Here is a 20017-nt window from a genome sequence, read left to right on the forward strand (position 1 = left end):
TGGTCTAGAAAAGTGGTACATGGGACCACAGAAACATCGTCTGATGAAGAATGATGATGAATTTGATGATGTGCAGTTGTATCAATTGATAGTTAGATCATTGTAATGAAATGAATACAGTCATTTCAGATGTAATGTGCAAATTTCATTTTGAAATGGTAATACTTTGATGTTAAGTTGTGTTATTTTGAACAGGTGATTTTAGTTCAATGAACAAATTATCTTAGCTTTAAGTGCATTGTATCCAAGCAATTGGAAAAAGTGCTCGAGATTTGAAAAACTTGCATTTTGATCATTGATTGTGAGTTTTGTGTCTAGAGTTTTGAAAAATGACAAAGGTTTCCGAAATTAGTGCCAAAGTGATTGTAAAAAACAGTAACTGAGGGAGATTGGAGGCGGTTGAAGGGAATAACTGCAGCTGTCCATGTGGCTGGCTAGACAACCCATACACCCCTTTCCCATTCCTAGGCACATACTTGCGCTCACCAATTAGTCAGGATGTCCCTGAGTGGTTCACACCAGCATATAAATATCACACAACCGGTGTTCCCTATCGGGTGCCACTGTAGATGACAAACGCATGACTTTCAGGCCGCCTCACACAAAGCCAACACTATTATAAGTCAGCGCTGAAGTTATGATTTGATTTAATGTCAGTAGCACGCACACACAGCGACAACAAACAACAGCTGAGGTCTTACTGCACACACTAACTCAGGAAGAGCAAGTGGACGGTGTCTGGCAGAGTGTCAGTGAGGATGTCATGGTGCAGGCTGTCAGCTAATAGCTGTGCCCTCTGCAGAGTTCCTGCTCATAGTGCAGGGTGGAACCTTCTCTTCCAGATGACTAAGCAGGCAGTTAAGATTGTGACTGCTAGCAACAGTCTTGTTATCTTAGTGTGGCCTATTAAGCAATAGATAGTATAGATTCCAACCTTAATGGAAGGGAAGAATTAGTCATGCAGTGACATAAGACTGGGGCGTAAAAATAGGGGGAAATAGTCTCAGCATAGAATGTCAGTGAAGTAACAATTATGTTCTTCATATAGCCTACTGACAAAGCCATACACTTAAAGTATTGATATCTGAAATATATGTGTGAGGTATACACGTGCACATTTCACCTTCATGGGGTCGAATTGCTAATGCAAATAGAATATTTTGCAAGGCAGTGCCCTCCTGTCAATTCATTGGGCTTCATTGGCATGGGAAACATGTTTACATTGTCAAAGCCAGTGAAATAGATAAACAAAAGTGAAAGAAACAGTAATAAATTACACTCAGAATCAATCAAAAGGAATAGAGACATTTCAAATGTTTTATTATGGCTATAGACAGTGTTGTAACAATGTGCAAATAGTTAAAGTACACAAGGAAAATAAATAAAAAAATATATGGGTTGTACAGTTGAAGTCGGAAGTCTACATACACTTAGGTTGGAGTCATTAAAACTCGTTTGTCAACCACTCCACAAATTTCTTCTTAACAAACGATAATTTTGGAAAGTCAGTTAGGACATCTACTTTGTGCATGACACAAGTAATGTTTCAAATGATTGTTTACAGACCGATTATTTCACTTATAATTCACTGTATCACAATTCCAGTGGTTCAGAAGTTTACATACACTAAGTTGACTGTGCCTTTAAACAGCTTGGAAAATTCCAGAAAATTATGTCATGGCTTCAGAAGCTCCTGATAGGCGAATTGACATCTGTTGAGTCAATTGGAGGTGTACCTGTGGATGTATTTCAAGGCCTACCTTCAAACTCAGTGCCTCTTTGCTTGACAAAATAAATCAGCCAAGACCTCGGAAAATAATTTGTAGACCTCCACAAGTCTGGTACATCCTTGGGAGCAATTTCCAAATGCCCGACGGTACCAAGTTCATCTGTACAAACAATAATACGCGAGTATAAACACCATGGGACCACGCAGCCGTCATACCGCTCAGGAAGGAGACGCATTCTGTCTCCTAGAGATGAACGTACTTGGGTCAAAAAGTGAAAATCAATCCCAGAACAACAGCAAAGGACCTTGTGAAGATGCTGGAGGAAACAGGTACAAAGGTATCTATATTGATATAACCTGAAAGGCCGTTCAGCAAGGACGAAGCCACTGCTCCAAATCCTCAATAAAAAAGCCAGACTACGGTTTGCAACTGCACATGGGGACAAAGATGGAACTTTTTGGAGTAATGTCCTCTGGTCTGATGAAACAAAAATAGTACTGATTGACCATAATTATGTTTGGAGGAAAAAGGGGGAGGCTTGCAAGCCGAAGAACACCAACCCAACCGTGAAGCACGGGGGTGGCAGCATCATGTTGTAGGGGTGATTTGCTGCAGGAGGGACTGGTGCACTTCACAAAATAGATGGCATCATGAGGTAGGAAAATTATGTGGATATATTGAAGCAACAACCAAAGTTGTCCTTAAGCCATTTTCCACAACAAAGTCAAGGTATTGGAGTGGCCATCACAAAGACCTAATCCTATAGAAAATTTGTGAGCAGAACGGAAAAATCGTGTGCGATCAAGGAGGCTTACAAACCTGACTCAGTTACACCAGCTCTGTCATGAGGAATGGGCCAAAATTCACCCAACTTATTGTGGAAAGCTTGAGGAAGGCTGTCCAAAACATTTAACCCAAGTTAAACAATTTAAAGGCAATATTACCAAATACTAATTGAGTGTATGTAAACTTCTGACCCACTGGGAATGTGATGAAATAAATAATGAATGAAATGAAATGAAATGAAATGAATAATTCTCTCTACTATTATTCTGACATTTCACATTCTTAAAATAAAGTGGTGATCCTAACTGACCTAAGACAGGGAAATTTTACTGGGATTAAATGTCAGGAATTGTGAAAAACCGAGTTTAAATGTATTTGGCTAAGGTGTATGTAAACTTCCGACTTCAACTGTATTTACAATGGTGTTTGTTCGTCACTGGTTGCCCTTTTCTTGTGGAAACAGGTTACATATCTTGCTGCTGTGATGCACAATATGGTATTTCACCCAATGGGTTTGGGAGTCAAATGGGAGATATGAGAGTCTAAATTAGATTTTTTTTTAAATTGTATTCTTTGTGGGTCTGTGTAATCTAAGGGCAATATGTGTATCTAATATAGTCATGCACAGTAGCGACTTTAGCGTGTAAATCTTGGTGGGGCAAAAAACATTTTTTTAATGCATTCCAGCAAAACTACAACACTAAAAAATACATTAGTTGCACTACAACGGTAACAAATGGTACCCACAAACTGTTAGGGCCTACATAAAGCTGTCCCAAAAGCAGAGCTTTCTTTTCAGCACCTTGGAGTGAAACCTTACCACTATAACATCTGGCTATCAGCGGAGCCTTGTCTGGCAGCGAAACAGTTCATTCAGCCTCATTTACTGCCTTTAAAAAAATCATTGCTGATATAAAGCAATCTAATGTATTTGAATAGCCCTTTTTACATCAGTAGATATCACAAAGTGCTATACAGAAACCCAGCCTAAAACCACAAACAGCATGCAATGCAATGCAGATGTAGAAGCATGGTGGCTAGGAAAAACATATTTGAAAGGCAGGAATTTAGGAAGAAACCTAGAGAGGAACCAGGCTCTGAGAGGTGGCCAGTCCTTTTCTGTTTGTGCCGGGTAGAGATTATAACAGAACATGGCCAAGATGTTCAAACGTTCATAGATGACCAGCAGGGTCAAATAATAATCACAGTGGTTGTAGAGGGTGCAACAGGTCAGCACCCCAGGAGTAAATGTCAGTTGGCTTTTCATAGCCAAGCATTCAGAGGTCGAGACAGCAGGTGCGGTAGAGAGAGTCGGAAACAGCAGGTCCGAGACAGGGTAGCACATCCGGTGAACAGGTCAGGGTTCCCTAGCCGCAGGCAGAACAGTTGAAACTGGAGCAGCAGCACGACCAGGTGGACTGGGGACAGCCAGGAGTCATCAGGCCAGGTAGTCCTGAGGCATGATCCTAGGGCTCAGGTCCTGCGGGAGGGGAGGGAGAGAGGGAGAGAGAGAGAATTAGAGGGAGCATACTTAAATTCACACAGGACACCAGATAAGACAGGAGAATTACATCAGATAAAACAGACTGTGCCTAGCCCACCGGCACATAGTATTAGGTTTGGAGGTAAGTCCCAGATGCAGACAACGTCGAATTAACAAAGTATAATAATCCAACAGGGGCAGGCAATAGACAGGTCTAGACAGGCAGACTCAGGGTCGGGGTAGGCAGAGGTCAATAATCAAGAGGTAGGGGAAAGGTACAGGTTGGCAGGCAGGCAGGCTCAGGGTCAGGCAGGCAGGCTCAGAGTCAGGACAGGCAAGGGTCAAAACCAGGAGGGCGAGAAAAAGAAAGTCTGGGAACAGCAGGCGCTGAGACACAAAAATGCTGGTTGACTTGACAAACAAGACGAACTGGCAACAGACAAACAGAGAACACAGGTATAAATACATGGGATAATGGAGAAGATGGGTGACACCTGGAGGGAGGTGGAGACAATCACAAAGACAGGTACTACCCTGAGGCAAGGCCGAGTATAGCCCACGTATAGCCCACGAAGAATTCAGAGTTGGATGACCGTTCAAAATTTATTTTCCCAGTCGGAGGTCGTTTTTTCCATAGTTCCCAGTTTGTCTTGAACTCACTGAATTCTGAGATTTCCACGTTCTGAGTTTCCAGTTGTTTTGAACACGGCAGAAGTCATGCTGGATTGACAGCATTGCCAAGGTATTCAACCTTTTTCTGGCCCATGGTGTTGCATATGAATGTTTATCCTTTTAAGCTTGAAAAAGAGACCCTTAAACCCAGACTCCACTGAATCGCAGGCTAATGATTGCTTTGCAACACTTGCAGTTAGCCACTGATTCTTTCCAAACCACTCTTTGTTGAATGTGTAATGTGTAATGTTTGTGTCCAATGGCCGATGAGCACCGATACGTTTTATCTATAATTTCTCTTCATGTGACAATTATTGAAAAGGATTTGCCAGTAGATTGTTGACTAGATTCACAATGATGACTGCTTGCCTAGCTTGCTTGCTAAGATTTTGAAAGTATGATGTTGAGATGCTACAGTAGATATAATGAGATTTGACATCATTTTATCTGTGGCCAATGACCTTAAGCTTTCTTGGATGGGCACTTCTAATGTAAATCTATGGCAGCACCCAAGAGGCTTTTATTTTCAAGCTCTCCCCGTAGATTTTACGGTGACGTAGTGTCCCCATGAGTGACAGAACACTGAGCCAATCACGGCGCAACTAGAGAACATTACCAACCCATACGCTCCATATTTTCAGCTGGCTGCCACACCACTGCAGAAAGCACGGGGCTAGACTGAAACACCTGCATTATGGAGCTGCCTTACTCAAGAAAGCAAAAAAGAGATAATGTTTGTATGCGGCTTTATTAACTCAATTATTATTATTTTTTACATTGTTTGCAAATTGATATGTTTGTTTTTTAGTTAAACAGGTGGGGCTCAAAACAGGTGGGGCAGAGTGCCCTGAATGACTGGTAGTCACTGAGTGCGCACATAGCCTGTCTTCTCTTGAGAGCCAGGTCTGTCTACGGCATCTTCTCTCAATAGCAAGGCTATGCTCACTGAGTCTGAGCAGTCTGTACAGTCTGTCACCCTCTGGCAATATCAAGGAGTTAATTCACATATGCAAACAAAGTCCATTTGGTCAGCCTTTTCTTTTGTATGGTCTCAGGCCAAGTGTGAAGGGTGAAAGTCTTAACACAGAATTGATTAAAAAATGTTTTATTTTTATTTTTTACACACAATACCCCATTATGACAAAGGAAAAAAAGGTTTTTAGACTTTTTAAAAAATGTATTCAAAATAAAAATCGGACATTTACATAAGTATTCAGACCCTTTACTCATTACTTTGTTGAAGCACATTTGGCAGCAATTACAGCCTCAAGTCTTCTTGGATATGACGCTACAAGCTTGGCACAACTGTATTTGGGGAGTTTCTCCCATTCTTCTCTGCAGATCCTCTCAAGTTCATGTTTCCCTCCATCCTGACTAATCTTCCTGTCCCTGCCACTGAAAAACATCCCCACAGCATGATGCTGCCACCACGATGCTTCACAGTGACCATCAGGTTATTGCATGGTGTTGGTGAAGCATGGTGGTGGCAGCATCATGCTGTGGGGACGTTTTTCAGCGGCAGGGACTGGGAAACTAGATGAATGGAGGAAAGTACAGGGAGATCTTTGATGAAAATCTGCTACAAAGTGCTCAGGACCTCAGACTGGGGAGAAGGTTCACCTTCCAACAGGACAATGACCCTAAGCGCACAGCCAAGATAGCGCAGGAGGGGCTTCGGAACAAGTCTCTGAATGTCCTTGACTGGCCCAGCCAGAGCCCAGACTTGAACTCGATCGAACATCTCTGGAGAGACCTGACGCTCCCCATTCAACCTGACAGAGCTTTTTTTTTTTTTCACCTTTATTTAACCAGGTAGGCTAGTTGAGAACAAGTTCTCATTTGCAACTGCAACCTGGCCAAGATAAAGCATAGCAGTGTGAACAGACAACACAGAGTTACACATGGAGTAAACAATTAACAAGTCAATAACACAGTAGAAAAAAAGGGGAGTCTATATACAATGTGTGCAAAAGGCATGAGGAGGTAGGCGAATAATTACAATTTTGCAGATTAACACTGGAGTGATAAATGATCAGATGGTCATGTACAGGTAGAGATATTGGTGTGCAAAAGAGCAGAAAAGTAAATAAATAAAAACAGTATGGGGATGAGGTAGGTGAAAATGGGTGGGCTATTTACCAATAGACTATGTGCAGCTGCAGCGATCGGTTAGCTGCTCAGATAGCTGATGTTTGAAGTTGGTGAGGGAGATAAAAGTCTCCAACTTCAGCGATTTTGCAATTCGTTCCAGTCACAGGCAGCAGAGTACTGGAAGGAAAGGCGGCCAAATGAGGTGTTGGCTTTAGGGATGATCAGTGAGATACACCTGCTGGAGCGCGTGCTACGGATGGGTGTTGCCATCATGACCAGTGAACTGAGATAAGGCGGAGCTTTACCGAGCATGGACTTGTAGATGACCTGGAGCCAGTGGATCTGGTGACGAGTATGTAGCAAGGGCCAGCCGACTAGAGCACACAAGTTGCAGTGGTGGGTGGTATAAGGTGCTTTAGTGACAAAACGGATGGCACTGTGATAAACTGCATCCAGTTTGCTGAGTAGAGTGTTGGAAGCCATTTTGTAGATGACATCGCCGAAGTCAAGGATCGGTAGGATAGTCAGTTTTACTAGGGTAAGCTTGGCGGCGTGAGTGAAGGAGGCTTTGTTGCAGAATAGAAAGCCGACTCTTGATTTGATTTTCGATTGGAGATGTTTGATATGAGTCTGGAAGGAGAGTTTGCAGTCTAGCCAGACACCTAGGTACTTATAGATGTCAACATATTCAAGGTCGGAACCATCCAGGGTGGTGATGCTAGTCGGGCATGCGGGTGCAGGCAGCGATCGGTTGAAAAGCATGCATTTGGTTTTACTAGCGTTTAAGCGCAGTTGGAGGCCACGGAAGGAGTGTTGTATGGCATTGAAGCTCGTTTGGAGGTTAGATAGCACAGTGTCCAATGACGGGACGAAAGTATATAGAATGGTGTCGTCTGCGTAGAGGTGGATCAGGGAATCGCCCGCAGCAAGAGCAACATCATTGATATATACAGAGAAAAGAGTCGGCCCGAGAATTGAACCCTGTGGCACCCCCATAGAGACTGCCAGAGGACCGGACAGCATGCCCTCCGATTTGACACACTGAACTCTGTCTGCAAAGTAATTGGTGAACCAGGCAAGGCAGTCATCCGAAAAACCGAGGCTACTGAGTCTGCCGATAAGAATATGGTGATTGACAGAGTCGAAAGCCTTGGCAAGGTCGATGAAGACGGCTGCACAGCAGTGTCTTTTATCGATGGTGGTTATGATATCGTTTAGTACCTTGAGTGTGGCTGAGGTGCACCCGTGACCGGCTCGGAAACCAGATTGCACAGTGGAGAAGGTACGGTGGGATTCGAGATGGTCAGTGACCTGTTTGTTGACTTGGCTTTCGAAGACCTTAGATAGGCAGGGCAGGATGGATATAGGTCTGTAACAGTTTGGGTCCAGGGTGTCTCCCCCTTTGAAGAGGGGGATGACTGCGGCAGCTTTCCAATCCTTGGGGATCTCAGACGATATGAAAGAGAGGTTGAACAGGCTGGTAATAGGGGTTGCAACAATGGCGGCGGATAGTTTCAGAAATAGAGGGTCCAGATTGTCAAGCCCAGCTGATTTGTACGGGTCCAGGTTTTGCAGCTCTTTCAGAACATCTGCTATCTGGATTTGGGTAAAGGAGAACCTGGAGAGGCTTGGGCGAGGAGCTGGGGGGCGGAGCTGTTGGCCGAGGTTGGAGTAGCCAGGCGGAAGGCATGGCCAGCCGTTGAGAAATGCTTATTGAAGTTTTCGATAATCATGGATTTATCGGTGGTGACCGTGTTACCTAGCCTCAGTGCAGTGGGCAGCTGGGAGGAGGTGCTCTTGTTCTCCATGGACTTCACAGTGTCCCAGAACTTTTTGGAGTTGGCGCTACAGGATGCAAACTTCTGCCTGAAGAAGCTGGCCTTAGCTTTCCTGACTGACTGCGTGTATTGGTTCCTGACTTTCCTGAACAGTTGCATATCGCGGGGACTATTCGATGCTATTGCAGTCCGCCACATTATGTTTTTGTGCTGGTCGAGGGCAGTCAGGTCTGGAGTGAACCAAGGGCTGTATCTGTTCTTAGTTCTGCATTTTTTGAACGGAGCATGCTTATCTAAAATGGTGAGGAAGTTACTTTTAAAGAATGACCAGGCATCCTCAACTGACGGGATGAGGTCAATGTCCTTCCAGGATACCCGGGCCAGGTCGATTAGAAAGGCCTGCTCACAGAAGTGTTTTAGGGAGCGTTTGACAGTGATGAGGGGTGGTCGTTTGACTGCGGCTCTGTAGCGGATACAGGCAATGAGGCAGTGATCGCTGAGATCCTGGTTGAAGACAGCGGAGGTGTATTTGGAGGGCCAGTTGGTCAGGATGACGTCTATGAGGGTGCCCTTGTTTACAGAGTTAGGGTTGTACCTGGTGGGTTCCTTGATGATTTGTGTGATATTGAGGGCATCTAGCTTAGATTGTAGGACTGCCGGGGTGTTAAGTATATCCCAGTTTAGGTCACCTAACAGAACAAACTCTGAAGCTAGATGGGGGGCGATCAATTCACAAATGGTGTCCAGGGCACAGCTGGGAGCTGAGGGGGGTCGGTAGCAGGCGGCAACAGTGAGAGACTTATTTCTGGAGAGAGTAATTTTCAAAATTAGTAGTTCGAACTGTTTGGGTATGGACCTGGAAAGTATGACATTACTTTGCAGGCTATCTCTGCAGTAGACTGCAACTCCTCCCCCTTTGGCAGTTCTATCTTGACGGAAGATGTTATAGTTGGGTATAGTGGCCTTCCTGAGCCAGGATTCAGCTTGAGTGGATGTGCAGAGAAGAATGGGAGAAACTCCCCAAATACAGGTGTGCCAAGCTTGTACAATCATACCCAAGAAGATTCAAGGCTGTAATCGCTGCCAAAGGTGCATCAACAAAGTACTGAGTAAAGGGTCTGAATACTTATGTAAATGTGATATTTCACTTTTTAATTTTTAATAAATTAGCAAACATTTCTAAAAACCTGTTTTTGCTTTGTCATTGTGGAATATTGTGTGTAGATTGGTGAGGGGGGAAAAACAATTTAATACATTTTAACGTAGAATGTATGCACACATGACTGTAAGTCGCTTTGGATAAAAGCGTCTGCTAAATGGCATATATTTTTAATATATATATTTATTTTAAAATAAGTTTGTAACTAACAAAATGTGGAAAAAGTGAAGGGGCCTGGATACTTTCTGAATGCACCGTACATGTAGATAGGGGTAGAAGTGACTAGGCAATCAGGATAGATAATAAACAGAGTAGCAGCAGCGTGTGAAAAGCGTGAAAGTGTGTCTATGTGTGTGTGTGTGGCATCAATATGCATGTGTGTGTGAGCATATGTAGTGTGTGTGTGTTGGAGTGTCAGTGTAGTATGTGTGAGTGTGTGGGCAGAGTCCAATGAGTATGCCTACAGTAGAGCCAGCACAAGAGAGTCGTCAAAAAAAGCAGGTCAATGTAGTGAGAATCCGGATTTATACAGGTTTTATAAGTGACAGCCAAGTCACAGAACAGTTAGGCCTACTCAAAGGGACAATTGTGGAAATACATTAAGTTGTTGTGTCAGAGCACAAATGACACATTTTCCCCACTGACTTTGTGTCTGCAGACACATCAGAATTATCTAAAAAGGTATGGGCAGTGGGTGGTGTAGGGTCTACAGGTTTGTGTAGTCAGAGAGGAAGAGGCGAAGCGAGAGGGTTTTTACTCCGCCCAAAATCTGTCCACAAATGAACAAAAATAAGATCCCTAAGGGAGGAATTTTTGTATGGAGGTCAATCAGTGTCATGGTTGAATGAATAAAATAGGCTATTGAGAAGTTGTTAGGAGATGCTTGTTGATCGAGTAGATGTTTCGTAATGGTTAGGTTGTCACAAACGCAAGTTGCCAATACGTGGCATTTCGGGAACTTTGAAAAAATATACTTTGTATTGGAGTTGTGCCTGTTGGTCACCCTCGTATCTGCCCTCTCATTTGGCTACCATTGTACCACCTGATCTCGCCTTTTTCCGCATGCCTTCCATCTTTGAGGACACGGAATTTCCATTGTTAGAACAGTCACTCGAGTATCTTGTCAATATAATATAAAATCTTTGGCATTAACGTTTCAATGCAGTGACGCAAATGAATAGTTTACGCAAGTTGACTTCTTATTATAGCTAAATGACGTTTAAGCGCAACCGGGCCAGGCAATGTACATCCGGATCATTCGCAAAATCTGAGGCAAGCGACTGACACACAGAAATAGAAACGTCTTTATTCATTGCCCTCTTGTGGGAGTTTTAGCAACTGTCGCAATCTCAAAATGTTCATATTTTTTAATTTGGTATTATTTATTGCAACAATAGTAACAATATTACAAATCAATATAGGGACATTCCTGTGAATGCAATGAAAAAATAAAACGACCCCCCCAACCAATTAAAAAAAAGAAAGAATTCAGGACATCATTTATGTGACAAAGCAATGAGACATTAACAGACATTCAGAGACGTGACTTCTAATCATTTTCCCAACTTTTTAAGTTTTATAAAATTGTAACAGTTTTATGAAAAACAAACTACAAAATAAGGCATTTTTCCACCCCATTTACATTTGTGAATATAATATTTTGCCAAGAGAATAATAATGTTGATGAAATAGTTATGTTCGGAATTACAAGGATAAGCATAATGCCATTTAACATCATCAAAGGTAAACATAGGTAATTTTGGAGATTTTATACACAACCATTCATGAATTTCAAGCTATAGTTTACTAGAATGGCGGCATGAAAATGATTCTGAATCAGAGGAACAAAAAACTAAAGGCATTTTGTCAAAATTGAACCTTTTGTCCAAATATTTAAACATTAGTTTCTTTAACTTTTGGGATAACTGGACAATTAAAGGTAAAAAGTTGTCACTTTTGACCATAGCACGGGTTGGTCACTTCCATAGAAATATATTTAATTATAATCAACAAAAATTACTTAATTGACTGCCAATTGTATCCACTTCTTGTTTCATTTTTTGTCCAAAAGGCTCAAGTCATTAAAAGTGGGAACAACCTCATAATATAGCAAAGTGTCCATAATAAGTTTAAGTAAAGGAACTGGATTTGCTTTGCAAACCTTAATATACTCTCTGAGTAATATTAACCTGAAATTTACCAATGAACTCAAACGGCAGATACTCCCCAGTGTTGTCTAACAAATCACATAACAAATGAATACCCGTGTCAAACCAAATGCCTTTGAAAATGGATTTCCTAATCATTTTAACAACTCTATTCCAAATCAATGTTTTATGGGGGGGGTGCTTGAATATCCTTTTCCAGAATTTTCTTTTTTTTTACTGGTGAAACTTTGGAAGGTCAAAATGGTAGTTGCTATCAGGGATTCCTGGGACGTCCCAACTCTGACGTCACCCCATTGATGTTGACGTTTAAAATAGTTAGGTTTGCGTTAGATTAAGGTTCTGTTAGACGTTAAGGTTCAGAGTAGGTACGTCCCAAGAATAGCATATAATAACCATCTCAAAATTAAGCACACAATTGAATTTGGAAAGACAGAGGCCTTGCTGTCCACCTTCAACATGTATAATTGATTGATTGCCCAAACTTTAATCTATTTATTTTAGCATGTGCAGTCAGTCAGAGTCCCATTTAGTTGTTTGGTGTTTATTTTGTCTCAAACATTGTTTCTTTTGGAGATTAAAATAGTATTATTATTGTTAGTCAAAAGTAAGCTATAACACATTTTATTTCACATGCGTAACCTTCGTGCTTAACCTACATTTTGTTCACTCGTTTTGGTTACACATTTACATACATTCAGTACTTGTTTGTAAATTTAATGCAAACAACGACCACACAACATCACTCATCGTCAAACTCTGTAGCCTATACTTATATATTCATGAAGCTTTGCCAAGGTGATATGCTGCAGTCATGTTGAGGTAGTAGGCCACTTGTTTTGTATGTCGATTAAAATGCAGCCAATGCATCAACATCTGTCTTCATAGTTCGTGTGCCATAGTCCTTCGGTGTGGGCTTTTACACATGCTGCAAACTTGGGGATTTTGGAAAGTGTCCTGCTACTAGTTTTTTTAAAATCGAAAATACCTCAAGAGTTCTGTTCCTACATTTAGTCCGAGCCCCCTGACAATTCTTTATTAGGTCGTCACCTAATTTGCATAATTGGCCATGTGCATGTAATTGTGATGGAAGCTGTAGGAGAGAGGAATAACGTAGTTGGAGAGACAAAAAGTGAGTAAAAACACCCTAAATATGTTTAGCACTACAAATGAGCAAGCTGCAGAGAGTGGCACACACAGCGAATAAGAACCAGATATTTGAGGCCATACTGCTCCTTCAGCACTTTCTGGACCCCATTGTTAATCTCCGTCATAACAGAGGCATTGTCAGTCCCTATCCCCAGGAGTTTCTCCTTTTTAAGACAACACTTCGAGGAAAGCCACAACAGCACGGGCTTTAGATTTGGCATCTCCTCCCTCCAACTCAACAAACCCCAGAAATGTTGATACAAATGTCTGCTTGGTGTCACTAAAGTACCTTATCACAACCCCCAGGGCCTTAGAAACACTTACATCCATGGACTCATCGAGGAGGATGCTGAAATGCTGGTCACCCACATCTGTGACCAACTTCTTCAGAAAGTATGGCGCGAGAACACCATTAATAATTTCTGGGCACTTTGACCTGTGCATTTTGAAGTGGGAAGCAGCAGTGGAATCTGAGAAAGCAGCTCTACATGCTTCTCCAATGTGATCACATGCCAGCATGGAACTGTGTTCAGCGATAGCTAATGCCATCGCATTTTGTGCAGAGTCCATTTTTGAAACCATAAATGGCAGCTTGTTTTGGGTGGAACTGTTACAAGGCTTTGCCTTTTGAGTATGTTTTTGAGTTGTCATGTGTTTTTTTTACATCACTAGGTTTGGTGTATAAATCAGCCTTACAATACAGGCAGTATGCCCGTGTATCATCTCCAACAAAACGGCTTCTACCAGCCTTTGAATTCAGGGTTTGATTCCCAGGGTTTAATTTCCACTCTTTCTGTATTTTTGAGTGTACAGTTTAGACTGAGACATGATGCACGAGCCAGCTAGATGTTTAGCTTATGTCACAGAGAGGCACACACACAGTGGACAAGGTGAGTAAGTGACTGAGGCTGTTTGAGTCAAATGCAGTGATTTATTTATGACAAAGAACATTTTATATTTACATCCCGCCCTGAATATCAGCCAGCGGCGGCTTCCCGCATGCGCAATTCATTTTCAGTCTGGACGCGGAGGGGTGAACATTTCCTGCTTTGACTGCAGCTGGGAGGGGGACTGGGCCGCCTGTGAGTGCTTTGGGACGGGGGTGGGCCCAGAGCACCACCCGCTGCTCGTTGAAAAGAGTACGAATGATACGTGCTTTCACATCAGAGTCTCCAAAAGTCTCCAATAACACCAGAAGAAGTCACTAGATTTGCCGCTAGTTGATTTTTTTGTCACTAGAGGGGTCTGAATACTCACTAAATATAGCGACAAAGTCGCTAAGTTGGCAATACTGTTGGCAGGGCGGGGATCGGTACCGGGCTCCGCTCCGACTTTATAGTTCCTATTTGCATCCCATACACTACATGACCAAAAGTATGTGGACACCCGCTCGTCGAACATCCCATTCCAAAATCATGGCCATTAATATGGAGTTGGTCCCCCCTTTGTATCTATAACAGCCTCCACTCTTCTGGGAAGCCTCCACTAGATATTGGAAAATTGCGATGGGACTTGCTTCTATTCAGCCACAAGAGCATTAGTGAGGTCAGGCACTGATGTTGGGCGATTAAGCCTGGCTCTCAGTCAGCATTCCAATTCATGCCAAAGGTTTTTGATGGGGTTGAGGTCAGGGCTCTCTGCAGGCCAGTCAAGTTCTTCCACACCAATCTCGACAATCATTTCTATATGGACCTCGCTTTGTGCATGGGGGCATTGTCATGCTGAAACAGGAAAGGGGCTTCCCCAAACTGTTGCCACAAAGTTGAAAGCACAAAATCATCTACGATGACATTGTATGCTGTAGCGTTACGATCTCCCTTCATAGCCCGAACCATGAAAAACAGCCCAAGACCATTATTCTTCCTCCACCAAACTATACCGTTGGCACTATGCATTGGGGCAGGTAGCATTCTCCAGGCATCCGCCAAACCCAGAATAGTCCGTCAGAGCTGCCAGATGGTGAAGCGTAATTCATCACTCCAGATAACGCATTTCCACTGCTCCAGAGACCAATGGCTGCAAGCTTTACATCACTCCAGCCGACACTTGGCATTGCGCATGTTGATCTTAGACTTGTGTGAGACTGCTCGGCCATGGAAACCCATATAATAAAGCTCCCGACGAACAGTACTTGTGCTTACGTTGCTTCCAGAGGCACAATTGCAAACAATATATATATATTTACGCTCAGTGTGTCGTCTTGATTTCTGTTGAAAAGCTCTCTCTCTCTCTCTCTCTCTCTGAGGGGATAGTTCAGAGCGACATTCATTCATGTTGGCAGTTGACATTCTTCGCGTTCAATGATACCGAATTCCTAGCCGAAACCTCCGAAACTCTGACTTTCTACAAGTCAGGTGAATGTGTTGGACAGACATGAACACATGTATAGTGTGAAGGGGGGGCTCCAAGCGGTAGCCAATGGCCGTCTTCTACAAATTCCTGTACTTGATGGCAGATGGTGGCAGCTACCATCGGCGTTTGTCAATCTTTCCAACCAGGGCGCTTTTCTTAACTTATTTGCCAGTTCATGAGAAGTGGTCACATTTCTTCCTTAGGGATAGCCCCCTTTTTCTTTTTTAAATTTCTCCTAAAATGACATACCAAATCTAACTGCCTGTAGCTCAGGCCCTGAATGAAGCAATGATATGCATATTCTTGGTAACATTTGAAAGGAAACACTTAAGAAAATATGAACAAAAAACAACCGTTTTATTTTCTACCACCGTCTTTAAAACGCAACAGAAAGGTCCCAGTTCTAGCCATCACTCTGGTTGTAATTCCGATGGTGTCCACAAGATGACAGCAGTGGATGTGCAAAGTTTTAGACAGATAACTTGAAGTATGAGCAAACTACATGACATTTAGTGTGAAGTCACACAGGTACATTTGGGCAAATCACATTGGCATTCATAACATTTTTCTGCAAGAATATCATCAAATCTGTATACTTGGACTTTGATTTAGCTTTTCCATTATTAGTAGCCATATTATAAGTTCAACATTTGCAAAACAACCAGTTTTCATAACTTCATAACTCTGAATATTCTTCTACTTTTTGTCCAAAAGGAAAAGGCATGCTATCGCAAAAGGTTAGCACCTACATTTTGCAACAGAGACAGGGTTTCCGGATACTCCCGTAAAGCCCAGCTCATTGGCTATCTAGCTGACTTTGTTTGACCCCGATTGGTGCTTATTTGACAAAGATACAGTCGATTAAATGAAGACCAGCCGCGTCATCGGTGTGCCATGAAGGCGTCGCTCTCTGACCAAATTTGGTGTCCTATAGGATATACTACACCCCTAATGATATAGTGAAGTCTGGCGACATCCTAGGATATCTGAGGAATACATTTTCACAGATTCCTTTCTTTGCAAATGGAACGAGGGGGAAAAAAAATTGATTGTGCACCTTTTAAGGATATGAAAAACAAAAAACAACACTTCATGTTATCTCTGGGTCCCTTTGGATGATAAATCAGAGCAAGATTTCAGAGGTGAATTTATCAAACCTATCCAGGTGAAAAGTGTTTTGTTGTTAGGAGCTCTCCTCAAACAATAGCATTGCATTTTCTTGCAGTAATAGCTACTGTAAATTGGACAGTGCAGTTATATTAACAAGAATTTAAGCTTTCAGCCTATATAAGACACTTATATGTACCGACATTTGTTGTTTCTCTAAAATATGTGATGGTGACATAAGGCAGTGCATGATTTACAACTGTCCCATTAACAGGACGCCAATCCCTAAGAAGTTTTAATCAAGATAAAGTTCCATCTGTCCAGTTGTCTGGCTGTCATCCACTTTCCCCAAGTCGGGGAAACTATTCACAATGTATTTGGAGTCAGCATCCACTGCCAGCCAGAACTTGAATCCATAAAGGTCCAGCTTCTTTCCCATGAAATATGAGAAAACGCATTACTAATCCACAGCAATATTCGGCCCTGGATTGTAAGCAGGCGACACTATTTTTGACAAAACTGTTCCAAACGTGTGACACGGGTGAAATGTGTCATTTTTGATACTTTTACTCTTTAGTTCTTTGTGGTCCAAGTATAAATATTGCATGATATCTCTAAATCTGTTCCTTGACATTGTTTGCCTAAAAAATATGACCCCCCATTGGTCATTCCAAAAGCTCTCCATCTTCATGCAATTGCCTCCGAAAGCCCCACGAGAAGTTGCCATACCAGGCAGTGATACAGCCTTTAGAGAACCTGAGGACCCATGCCAAATCTTTTCAGTCTTTTGAGGGGGAATAGGTTTTTCACGACTGTCTTGGCGTGCTTGGACCATGTTAGTTTGTTAATGATGTGCACACCAAGGAACTTGAAGCTCTCAACCTGCTCCACTGCAGCCTTGTCGATGAGAATGGGACGTGCTCGGTCCTCTTTTTTCCTGTAGTCCACAATCATCTCTTTGGTCTTCATCACGTTGAGGGGGAGGTTGTTTTCCTGGCACCACACAGCCAGGTCTCTGACCTCCAGGTCTCTGATTGATGAGCCTTGAGGGCACAATGGAGATGAACGCTGAGCTGTAGTTAATGACTAGCATTTTCACATAGGTGTTCCTTTTTGTCCAGGTGGGAAAGGGCAGTGTGGAGTGCAATAGAGATTGCATCATCTGTGGATCTGTTGGGGCGGTATGCAAATTGGAGTGGGTCTAGGGTTTCTGAGATAATGATGTTGATGTGAGTCATGACCAGCCTTTCAAAGCACTTCATGGCTACAGACGTGAGTGCTACAGATCGGTAGTTGTTTAGGCAGTTTACCTTATTGTTCTTGGGCACAGGCACTACGGTGGTCTGCTTAAACCATGGTGGTATTACAGACTCGGACAGGGAGAGGTTGAAAAAGTCAGTGAAGACACTTGCCAGTTGGTCAGCGCATGCTTGCAGTGCACGTCCTGGTAATCTATCTGGCCCTAGGGCCTTGTGAATGTTGACCTGTTTAAAGGTCGTACTCACATCGGCTTGATCACAAAATCTTTCAGAACAGCTGGTGTTCTCATACATATTTCAATGTTATTTGCCTCAAAGCGAGCATAGAAGTAGTTTAGCTCGTCTGATAGGCTCGTGTCACTGGGCAGCTCTCGGCTGTGCTTCCCTTTGTAGTCTGTAATGGTTTGCAAGCCCTGACACAGGGGTTTGCAAACCCCTGTGACACCCCTGTTTTGCTAGCACAGACTGGCAAAGCATCAATACAGGGCTACACCGGTGTAGTACGATTCGATTTTAGTCCTGTATTGACGCTTTGCCTGTTTGATGGTTCATCGGAGGGCATAGCGGGATTTCTTATAAGCTTCCGGGTTAGAGTCCCGCACCTTGAAAGCGGCATCTCTAGCTTTTAGCTCAGTGCGGATGTTGCCTGTAATCCATGGCTTCTGGTTGTGTTATGTACGTACGGTCACTGTGGGGACGACGTCATCGATGCACTTATTGATGAGCCCAATGACTGATGTGGTGTACTCCTCAATACCATTGGAGGAATCCTGGAACATATTCCAGTCTGTGCTCGCAAAACAGTCTGTAGCTCAGCATCTGCTTCATCTGAGCACTTTTTTTGTTGTTGACAGAGTCACTGGTGCTTCCTGCTTTAATTTTTGCATGTAAGCAGGAATCAGGAGGATAGAATTATGTTCAGATTTGCCAAATGGAGGTCGAGGGAGAGCTTTGTATACGTCTCTGTGTGTGGAGTAAAGGTTGTCAAGAGTTTTTCCCCCTCTGGTTGCACATTTAACATGCTGATAGAAATTTGGTAAAATGTATTTAAGTTTCGCTGCATTAAAGTCCCCGGCTACTAGGAGCGCCGCCGTTTTCTTGTTTCATTATGGCGGAATACAGCTCATTCAATGCTGTCTTAGTGCCAGCCTCTGACTGTGGTGGTATGTAAAACAGCTATGAAAAATACAGATGAAAACTCTAGGTAGGTAGTGTGGTCTACTGTTTATCATGAGACACTCTACCTCGGGCAAGCAATAGCTCGAGACATCCTTAGATATCGTGCACCAGCTGTTATTTACAGAAATACATAGTCCGCTGCCCCTTGTCTTACCAGACAACTTGAAAACTTGAAAACATCCGGGTTGGACATTAAATGGAATCAAGTTATGAGCTTAAACTTCAAAATAAAAGTCCAAGTTTGACGCAATATAAATGTGAATAAAAATGTAATCATGCATTTAGAATAAAGTTGTCACAAATATAATTCTTCAAAAGTACAAAAATGACATCACAAAAATTGACTATGCGAACATTTTGGTACATTATTTAAAGTTAAACCAGTAGACTACTTAACAAATCAATGTGAATATTCATAACAGAAATAAATCAGTGAAATCAAAATGATGTGCTATTTCTATTTCGCACATTTTTTTCTGTTATGAATATTCACATTGATTTCTTTTTACATAACACGTGCAGAGAATATAACAATGTTCTTGCATGAATGTACATTTCCCAACAAAACATTCTTACATTAATGTACATTTCCCAAATTCACAATTTGGGTGTCCACATTTTTTTTGTTTGTGCAGTAAATGTTCTTGAGGGCACAGTGCATGTCATAGTGGGGGTAAAATAAGTTACATTTGATGGTTTGTTCATTTCAATTGTTCAAGTTCTGGAAGTCAATCTGTCTATCATTCAATTCAAGATATTCAAGGGACAAATGGTTTGGGGCAGTAATTGTTACATAGTCAACAGACTAGAACATTTCTAATTATAGGCTATGAAACCTGGGAAGAGCACAGGTATTTTATCAAATGTGGCAGATAAAAGTATAAGAGCACTTAAAAGTGATCAATGAAAAATGTATCTAGTTTATTAAGAGTTGCCTATGTATTTCCTCTTAAGGATCGGACCCTTTTTTTGTCTTCAATTTTATGCCTGAAATGACATACCCAAATCTAACTTCCTGTAGCCCAGGAACTGAAGCAAGGATATGCATACGCTTGATACCATTTCAAAGGAAACACTTTGAAGTTTGTGGAAAATGAAATTAATGTA

The sequence above is a fragment of the Oncorhynchus keta genome, chromosome 19 (assembly GCF_023373465.1).
Source record: "Oncorhynchus keta strain PuntledgeMale-10-30-2019 chromosome 19, Oket_V2, whole genome shotgun sequence".
Lineage (NCBI taxonomy): Eukaryota > Metazoa > Chordata > Actinopteri > Salmoniformes > Salmonidae > Oncorhynchus > Oncorhynchus keta.